Source organism: Mustelus asterias, chromosome 12, assembly GCF_964213995.1.
Source record: "Mustelus asterias chromosome 12, sMusAst1.hap1.1, whole genome shotgun sequence".
Classification (NCBI taxonomy): Eukaryota; Metazoa; Chordata; class Chondrichthyes; order Carcharhiniformes; family Triakidae; genus Mustelus; species Mustelus asterias.
The window spans coordinates 30573854-30584662 of NC_135812.1; the positions used below are offsets into that span (position 1 = coordinate 30573854).

Sequence of the window (10809 nt, forward strand, 5' to 3'; positions counted from 1 at the left end):
GGTTTTGGGGGGAGAGAGAAGTTTTCTTGTTCCTCACTAGGTTTTCAGTTAAGATACTTAAAGATTATTTAGATTCTTTTTCATCAAAACAACAGTTGATTTTTGGAGACCTTCTTCTTTGTTCTTCCCTTGGCTGGGAACCCTCTTTGATGATATCTCTCAGAGTTCTTCCTCGGGTTCTGCATCCATGGCATGTCACAATCACTATCAAAGCAAGATGGATGCTGAAATAAGTCAGTGGAGGTTGGTATCCCTTCACCTGAATCCCTTTTATTTACGAGCTCTGTTTAAGTTTATAAAGTGTTACAAACTCTGAGTCAATATTCAGAGCGCCGGCAGACCTGACGCTCCCAGTTATATACACAACAAAGGCTCCCTGATTGGACAAGCAATAAACAGCTCAATCAGAGAGCTCATATTCTCAGAGGCCAACCTCAATGGCCTCATTGAAGTCATTACAGCTGCTATGTTATTTTCAAATGAACCACTGTTTCACCAGACAAAGACATTTTTCCTGCCTCTTCTTCTCTCAGAAGCTAAGGAGTCTTCATACTCTAGAAGATTCAATGGGCAGCGCTGGAAGAGTCTTGCATTTTAATGACTCTGAGATGAGTTCTGGAGATAACAGAGTCTGACAAGGTCTGAACGAACACAGAAAGATGTCAAGACGTCTGTCCATATCTACATTTTGAAAAGGGCTTTTAAACAAATTTAAAGATTTGAAAGGAAAAATAATACCTTTAAACATTTGTCCTTAAAGATCTATAATTTTCTAATTACACATATGTGACAAATACTTTTGAATGATGTCAGTGCTATTACTTAAGAAACACATTCATGAACCTTTCAAATACCTTATCATGCCAACACAATGTTTTATTTCCCCAGACAAATCCTGCTTCCTATGAATTTTAACCTTTCCTAATGTACTATCTAATACAAGAGGTAGCATGTTCAGGCTGGGCGATTAAATCCCTTGCGTACCAGGCAAACTCACGGTTACATCTCTGTAATTGACAGCCCACATATTCCAGGCTATAAATTACAAACCAGGTTGATTAAGAAATATAAAAATTAGCAGAAGGAATTCGTCAACCAACAGCAGGAAGTTGAATCACAGCCTTTTACTTAACTGACAAAACTGATTTCAAAATACCCAAGATGTTCAAACTATCGGTAATTTCTTGCAGCATGGAGCACATGAAGAAAAGTTTACGTGTAAACCTGGCAAAATGTGAAATCTTCCTTCTGCTGTGCATCACCACTGACTGACAAGAACTGAAATAATGGAACGAATTGGGAGGAGGCTCCATCCAGTTTCTATTTCTGCCAGACAGCGAGAAGCCGCCAGTCAGCTGCCACCCCCTTTTCAATTACAAAGGGGGCACAGGTTCAAGGTGAGAGGGGGAAAGTTTAAGGGAGATGTTCGGGGGAAGTTTATCACGCAAAGAATGGTGGGTGCCTGGAACACGCTGCCAGAAGATGTGGTGGAAGCATGAAACATTTAAGAGGCATTTGGATGGGTACATGAATAGGGAGGAAATGTAATTAAAAGGCACTAGAAAAGGAAAGAACTCAAAGACACCCAATTTAATTAGTGATAAGCGACAAATGTATACATTCCTACTGACCAGCCTATGTTCTCGTTCATACTGATTGCCAAATTATTATTCGTTAATGGGATGTGGGCATTGCTAGCTGGCAACTGAGGGATTTTCACAGCAACTTCACTGCAGTGTTATTGTAAACATATTTGTGACACTAATATATAAACTTTAAACAAGATTTTGGTACAATCCAGTTAGGGACCAATAATGTTTGGTTTAAAGTGGACAAAGTTTGAGAATTAAGACGCTTGTTCACTGAATAAAGCCATTATATTTCATGGGTTTTGAACAAATAAAAGTAAATTTCACTATACAAGGTCAGACAGATAAAACAATTTACACTATCTGCCTTATACTCCAACATTCAGGGTTAATATTAGGTACATGTGAAGTAACAGGCCAACTGAGGTTGAACATATCACACTGCACAATAAGTGGCAAATGCGACAAGAAACATTCCACAGATTTCTCATCAACCCACCCTGATGTCAGTAAGCAACGTGAGTCAACCAATCTCACTGAAACTGGGGCGGGATTTTCCCACTCGCCTCAAGGCCGGAAATTCCTGCTTGAGATCAACATGGTCCACCCCTGCCCAGCCCGCCCGCTATGATTCCCGTGACAGGCAGGACAGGAAAATTCTGCCCTCTGTCTCTTTCATGAGGGATTCAATCTTCACCTTTGAAGATCTCGTCTTGAAATTCTCTCCAGAGCTCACTCCAATTTGGCCAGCACCAACAATGTCCCACCTCGCACGCTTTCCACCTTGTCTCCCAAGATTCCGTTCCCCTGAATTCCCAAGTGTACACTCAAACTTCAATTCACAAGCTAACTTCAACTCTTAAACCACACCGAGTATAATAAGACTGCTCCAAAGGGTTACCTTTGTCCATGGAATCACTGAGTCACAAACCTTCTGCTGCCTTCTTGGAAGGCTCTCTCCTGAACTCTCCATACTTAAAGTCTGCTACTCTCAGCCCTTCTTCTGTTTAAAGTTTATTTCTGTGCCCCTTACATTTTTTCTTAACTTAATTGGGACCTGTCTCTGTCCTCTACCAAGGACTCTTGGTTCTGGGTCCTCTCCCTGTTCCCTCTCTCTTTTGGACCTTGCCCTGTCCCCTCTCCCTGTTCCCTACATGGGACACTTGACATCTGATTAAAACTGATTGACTCACTAAAATTGACTGCCACAGAACTACTGTTGACTGATCCTTGAACAGATCTTGGGACTTACTCCAAGATGGTCCTGTCCTTGTTACTCAGCGGGACAACTGTAACAAGCATTAGAAAATCCTGTACTTTAAATGTTACAACCCCTCCAGACCATTAACTTGTACACCACATGGGGACACAGAAAAATTGATCTCACCTCATCTTGTAAAGTTTATTTTTGTTTGTTCAACACCCATGGAATCTTGGGATTCCATCCTCTTAGCAAGTGTCTTGAATCTCAAACTTTGTCTACTTGACACAAAACATAATGGATGGCGCGGTGGCACAGTGGTTAACACTGCTGCCTCACAGCGCCAGGGACCCGGGTTAAATTCCGGCCTCGGATCATCATCTTCACTTTGCAAGTTCTCCCCGTTTCTGCGTGGGTTTCCTCCGGGTGCTTCGGTTTTCTCCCACAGTCCAAAGATGTGCGGGTTAGGATGATAGGCCTTAAATTTCCCCTTCGTGTTAGGAGACTCGCAGAGAAAATAAGTGGGATTGCGGGGATAGGGCCTGGTTGGGGTTGTTGCTGGTGCAGGCCCTGGTTGGGATTGTTGCTGGTGATGGGCTGAATGGCCTCCTTCTGCACTGTAGGGATTCTATGATGGGCCCATGAGTGAATTTTATCAAAACTTGGCAGTCTTCTCTTGGAACATAACAAATGGAACAGTACAAATGTGCAAGTCTTTTTATATTATGGGATAACAGCATTCTCTGGTCACAGCTGGTCCTTAGTTTTAATACTGCATCATAGAAAAAGACCTAATGAGCTGTGTGAACAGAACTGGGAGATCTCCATGAAATATTTAGTTTGTACCCAGTGCATAATGATGATATTACATACAAAGGTTTCAAAAAATTCACTACGTTATTGCAAATGATTTTCAATCCCCTTGCGCTTCTGTCTAATATTTTTGCATGTTTTATTTTCCCTTAATATCACTTACTACTTTGCATTTTCTATCAATTATTCTTTCTCTCAAACAGCTTGTTTGCCTGTGGAGTTAACTCACCTGCAGCCGACATTGGTGCCAACCAGTCTGGCATCTGTAACTGAGTAACACTGTGGACCTATTCAGTAATTAAATACCAGGAATGTCATGACATTGTTCCTGTACGTGAGGCCAGGAGGCTGCAGAATGCCAATCAAAGGATAAGGGTGCTGTTCCTCGAGCTTGCGTTGATGTGTTTTTTGGTGACACCAGGACAGAGCTGGCGAAGATGACAGAAGATAATCAGTTGAATATGGAGGCCAGTAGGTTGGAAGTTGAGAACAAGGGGAACCCCTATCATTCCTGGAACCATAGAATCCTTACGGTGCAGAAGGAGGTGCAGGCATTAGTGGGAAACCATGAGTGTCAGCGCCAGAGGACGGTGGGACTTCTGGATCTCACTCCAGCTGCCTCTCCATCCCATGGAAGAACCTCCGGGCACCCGATGGGAATAGGATTAGCAGGAGGGCAGTTCGGGGTCTTCCACCCAGGAGGTGCCCAGCCCATCTGACATCCCCCCCACCCCCCCCCCTCCCACCACCCCCCCCCACCCCCACCACCCCCCCTCCCCCCACCCCCCCACTGTGAGCGACACACCTCCAATCCCGAATGCTAAGAATGACAACTCTGTCACACCCAGTTGCAGCCTGAAAGTAGGCCCGGATCCTCAAAGTGCAGGTTCCCCGGGGAACACCTGCCAAAGGTCATCACAGGAAACAGGGTGTGGAAGTCGGCAGACCACCTCAACCTCAACTGTGGATCTTGGGGATACACCTACATGTAGCGGGAGGGAGAGGAAGAGTAAGAAACGATAGTCTTCTAGTGGGCATAGGTGATCCTAGGCACTTGTAGAAATAAGCCACCATTGTACAAGCGCACTTGTATTAAAACTCACTTTCTTCACCCACACAGATCCTCCACAATGTCATGTCATGTCATGTTCCGCAAACCCCCATGCAAATTCAGCGCTTCCTCCCTATGCAGTGTGAGAATGGCAGCGCAATGTCTTTCCCATCCTGATGATCCAGTAAAGCCACGCCACTCCTGGCACAGGCCCCCCAGCCCCACCACCAGTGCAGACTGGGGGATGCCACACAGGTCACCCGTGCAGCCCTGAAATGAGCCGCTGGCATAGAAGGTCAGAGCGACAGTGACTTTCAGGGCCACTTGTATTGAGTGATCTCCCAGTCCATGTAGTGCCAACTCTTGCATCACCTAGCAAAGAGCTCCACCGCTCCCGGGACAGACACAGTCTTCTCCAGCGCTGGACCTCTGACAGGGCGGCACAGTGGTTAGCACTGCTGCCTCACAGCGCCAGGGACCCAGGTTCGATTGTTTGCTTGGGCCACTGTCTGTGTGCAGTTTGCACATTCTCCCCGTGTCTGCGTGGGTTTCCTCTGGGTGCTCCAGTTTCCTCCCATAGTCCAGAGATGTGCGGGTTAGGTGGATTGGCCATGCTAAATTGCCCTTTAGTGTCAGTGGGACTAGCTAGGATAAATACATGGGGTTATAGGGATACGGCCTGGGTGAGATTGTGGTTGGTGCAGACTTGATGAGCCGAATGGCCTCTTTCTGCACTGTAGGATTCTATGATTCTATGATCTGGAGGTAGGAAATCCTCCAGCGGAATATGCGTGGCTGGTTGTGTCTCTTCCAAGGCGCCACCATCTGTGGCCCTGCTCCTGGAAGAACAACAGGCCCTGCCTACCCCTCCTCTCCAGGGCGCTGTTCCTGGCCATGTGCAGTGGCATGTCGGTGTTGCTGCTGCTGTTCTATTGCAACCAAAAGAACTGCCAACTCGACTGGCTCCAGATTCTCCCGAATCAATAACTGAAAGGAAGAGAACATCAAAGTGAGGGATGAAGAGTCCTAACAATGTCCTGACCCACCGCCCTCTCAGGATCTGGGATATCCACCCGTACACATCCCCCCTATATGAACACCAATCCAATGAGCCTCACTCCCTCCCCTGTCACACAACTGCCAGTTCCCCAGATTTGCCTTTCTCAACTCCACCTGAATGAAGCACTTTGAACATTGAGAGCTTCAACATGACTCTTCCAAGGGTAAGCAGTGAGGGTAGTTGAGTGCTGTCAATGGGCCTGTGCTCTAACCTCACAGGGTAATGAGACGCTGCCAAACATTATGTCCTGAACGGGGTGACTGATAAACACCTTCATCATCATGTCTTGTACTGGGGGCCACATCTGTGTCATCTTACTGTTATGGAGACATGAGGATTAGCCTTGGAGTTCAATGCTTGGGGGCCAAGCTTCCAAAGGATTAATAATTGGGCACCAATGAATGGCACACTCATGCATTCCAATAATGACTAAATTGGCACAATTGGCTCACCAAGGAAGGGTCAGGGAGCTGATTAGGGAAATGGCTTCCCCTTGTGGCAGGTGAAACACTCCTGTTGCAATTTACAGTCAGCTTTATCCTTAAATGGCATCCTCATTCCCCCAGCTCTCCTGGGCTGCAGAATAAATGAGATCTCCAATTTGAACATCCAGCCCATACTCTAATCCCTGATAGCCTGGCCTCCATCACCAGAGGCCTTGAACTTATAGACACCTCACGCCCTCTGGCTGCTAAGTTCAGCCTGAGTGTGGGGGTTTATTCTGACTGCACTTGTCCTCCCTCCTCTGTGAGTGTTTTCAGTCCTCATGAGGCTGGGAACCACCCCTTCTCAGAGGCTCCCACTCTGCCAATGCAGCCTGGCAGCTCATGGGACCCCACCCAGGCACCTCATAGTTGCCCCTGTGCCGACCCTGTGGATTCACTTTTTCCCACCCAGCTGCCGCTCTAGAAGGGCAATCCCTCAGCATTGATAGCTCAGTAAAGAGGACACAGGAAGTGCTGCCCGCACATCAGCCATCAGATCCCTTTAAACCTAAAGGCTCACAGCCATGAAGGACTGCTGAGGCCTGTGAGTGACCCCACTTCCCGAGGATGCCGAGACTGAAGTCCCCCACCACGCCCTGGCCCTGAGCTTCACTTATCTGGGTCCTCCATGTTCTCTCCGGCGCCCCCTCTGCAATTGGCATCCTGGAGGGTGATGGTGACCTGAGTGATCACCTCCGATAGCCTCTTTGGAGTTGAGGTCACCAGGTTCTTGTTTTTATAGAGCTGTTGTAAATTGTGTTGACATGACGTCACAGCAGCCCCCATGACTATTCAGCGAGGGGAGGATAACCCGGCAGGAGGGCTTGCTAATGATATGTTGATGTATTTAAATGAGGTTCCCGAACTTCCACGATGGGATTCTCGTTACGTCCCCAGCGAGGGGCCTGGAAAATCGATAAATACGATCTTGCCCGTGAAAATGGCATTTTTCCCAATTCTCTCCGGACTTTGTGCCTGCATCGTGGTTCTCGCTGATGGCTAATGAAGGCTCAAAATCCACCCCCAAGATGGGTGCAATTTTCCCAAAATTGCACAGAGTGTTTGGATCAGGCGAGAAAAGCTGTTTGAAGTTCACCAGCTTCATAGCCGTCTTTTGTTTAACAGCACTCGGTGCAACTTCAGAGTGTTAGCGAGGATCACACAGCCAGCTGGAGGGGGTAGGGCCTCAATATGCTGCCAACGCCCAGAATCTGAGATCGAGGTGCCTTTCTTCAGGGGTGGCACTGCCAGGGACAATGCCCAGCTATGTCATTCAACCCCTGGGGGGGCTACAGTCACCTCCATGCCCCCAGCATGGTCACCATGACTGATTTTCGTTTTGGAAAACCAGCAGTGATTCACACTAGTATGACATCACGCCATCAGTGGAGAGAGAGGGAAACAAAGCATCATGGGTGGAGTTACAGTAATTATATGTCATTATATGTAAATTTACTAAAAGGTATGAACCTGATTCACACCACAGAAAGGGCATGAACCTAATTATGTCACCGGTGGGGAGCAGGAAGATCTCAATCTACCCAACACAAATCCAATATTGGGCCACTCATGAGATTTAGCAGCCTTTACAGGATTTGTGCCCACAGCTTACAGGGCCACTGGATCGCACCCAATGTTCCACGTTGACGACATGTTAAGTATTGCGTTTTTTTATGTTCAGAAACCTTAGGGTTCACTAATGTCCTTCATAGAGTAAAGAAGCTACAAACCTGGTCTGTACATGACTCCAGTGCCACATAGTGTGATTTACCCTTAATTCCCTCTGAAGCAATTGTAAGTAGATTCAGGGCAACTCATGGGCAATAAATGTAATCTTGCAGGGACGACTCATCCTGGAACAACAGAAATAAGAGCTCCCTTATCTGATCCACAATTATTGATTTATAATTTGAAAATAAATCACCTGTTATCAAATTGAACTGTTTGCTGGATTTATAGTCTATTTATAAACCTTTAAAGCTGTTATTTTCTTTGTAACATTCCAGGAAACCGTAATAATCAAATAGCACTTTGATCTACTATTGCCTCTCCTGATTCATGAGCTAAATGACATTACATAAATAGTATAAATCACACAATAGCTCCTGTAAGTAGTCGTTAGTGATTTAAATCGTTGTTAACCACACTGACATTCTAACCTCTCTTTTGTAGAGATACTAAAATGTACGTACAGTTCCAAATTAGGCAGTGGCGGGCGCCAACAGCATTTTAATCCATTATTGGTGAGAAAGGGGAGGAAAAAGCAATGTAAGAACAAATGCTTTTCCTCTTTAAAAGCCCAAGATGAAATCCACTCCAAAGACAGAAGGTGATGTTTGCATCCTTTGCAATGAGTACAAAAGGTCATGAATGTAGCCCAATCCATCACGCAAACCAGCCTCCCATCCACTGACTCTGCCTACACTTCCCGCTGCCTTGGCAAAGCAGCCAGCATAATCAAGGACCCCACACACCCTGGACATTCTCTCTTCCACCTTCTTCTGTCGGGAAAAAGATACAAAAGTCTGAGGTCACATACCAACCGACTCAAGAGCAGCTTCTTCCCTGCTGCCATCAGACTTTTGAATGGACCTAACTCACACTCAGTTGATCTTTCTCTATACACTAACTATAACTATGAATACATTCTGAATTCTCTCCTTTCCTTCTCTATGAATGGTATGCTTTATTTGTATAGCTCGCAAGAAACAATACTTTCACTGTATACTAATACATGTGACAATAATAAATCAAATCAAATCAAAAGATAATTAGTAACGGGATATTTTTTATTATTACTGTTTAAAGGGGAACCTGTTTGGTGGATAGGGCCAGGCAGGTCACTGCTCTGCGGCATCCCACAAAGTAGGCGAGTCACCTGCAGGGTGACCTTTACCCGATCAAAAACTCCTCACGCACAAGGCGACGAGGACCCGGGTGTCACTCCAGACTGTTATTTTCCTTACTCATTAGTTTAAGGCTTGAGCGTGGGTAGCTTCACCATTCAGTGAACAACACAAACTGGTTAAATTTTAAAGTTTATTTATTAGTGTCACAAGTAAGCTTACATTAACACAGCAATGAAGTTGCTGTGAAAATCCCCTCGTCGCCACACTCTGGCGCCTGTTCGGGTACACTGAGGGAGAATTTAGCATGGCCAATGCACCTAACCAGCACGTCTTTCGGATGTGGGAGGAAACTGGAGAACCCGGAGGAAACCCACGCAGACACAGGGAGAACGTGCAGACTCCGCACAGACAGTGTCCCAAGCCTGGAATCAAACCCAGGTCCATGGTGCTGTGAGGCAGCAGTGCTAACCATTGTGCCACCGTGCCACCCTTATGCAGTATTGTATCTGAAAAACCTTTTAATTTGCTAACTGGAGCTACACAATGTGAAAGCATCCCTATCTTGATTTAAAAGTGAAAGATAGAACCACAGTATTCAGTCATTTTTAAATTCATCAGCACAATTGAAAACCAAGATGAAAAAATGTCGAACATCTCCAATATTTGTTCAAATAAACATGAAACTGTTTTTCATGTTTCTCGCAGGCTTCCTTGTATTTGAAATGTAAATGCAGCAATGTATCCTTTCACTGGGGGAATCGAGCCATCACTGATAACATTGGGCTTGCCTCTCACTGTGTCACATTCCAACCAACTCAAGTAGATTCCTAATTACACTATGCCCAAATATTTCAATGAGCTAGACTAGACTGATGTTAAAGGTCTTCCTCAATACCACATGTGTACCTTAACCCTCTTTTGGATCCAGTTCCTGTAAATATGCAGTATTTAATCTTTTGAGTGCCAAAGCAGTTTTCAAAGCGGAGGGAGTTTCTACCAAATGGGCAGAAAGGCCCTTTGCATGGCATTTGTAGAAATGCAGTCAAATTATAATCGAACTATGGAGGAACATAGCATTATCTAATAGGGAGCAGTTTAGTGTACAGCAGGTGTTGGTAAGCAATCTTGCAATTAGTGTTCTGCCTTCCTAAGCACAGTTTAGCACATTAACAAGCAGGAGACAAGTCGATTGACCCCGATAAAACATCAAGCAGGTGGCACTCCTGGTGTGCCAATTGGAAAACCTGATGGAACAAAAAAATTAGCAAGGTGGATTCTTTCAAAAGTAGCAGCAGATCTTTGTGTGGCGGAGAAAAAGTTCAGTAGAAAAGGGAAACCATCAGCGGAGGACCTTTTACCAGTCCTGTCATAAAACCATGGAATTATATGACATGGGAACAGGTCATTTTTCCCATCATGTCCCTCTTGGTTGACCAAAGGCCATCCAACCTAACCCCACTTTCCACCTCTTGGCCCACAGCTCTGTAAGTTCCTATATCTTAAGGACATCTCTAAGTATCTTTTAAACGTAATGAGGGTTTCCACCTCCACCTCCCTTTTAAGCAGAGAGTTCCAGACCCTTGACCACCCTCCTGGGGGAAAAAAAAATTCTCCTCAACTCCCCCCATTGATTTAATTGAAGTGTGTAAAATTGAGTGGCCTTGATATCCACTGTGGTATTGGTGTGTTATGATTTATTTAGGGAGTCCAAGTTGCAGTGGCAACATGTACGGTTGGCACAGTGGTTAGCACTGCTGCCTC

At 45.5% G+C, this 10809-nt stretch overlaps 1 non-coding gene across 1 annotated transcript; it reads right to left on the minus strand.

Annotated features, from left to right (window-relative positions):
• Positions 1 to 9031: 9031 nt before the first annotated feature.
• LOC144502133 (U12 minor spliceosomal RNA) lies at positions 9032 to 9182 on the minus strand. The gene has a single exon (XR_013499274.1). It is a non-coding gene; the product is annotated as a U12 minor spliceosomal RNA (small nuclear RNA).
• Between the last annotated feature and the right edge of the window lie 1627 nt (positions 9183 to 10809).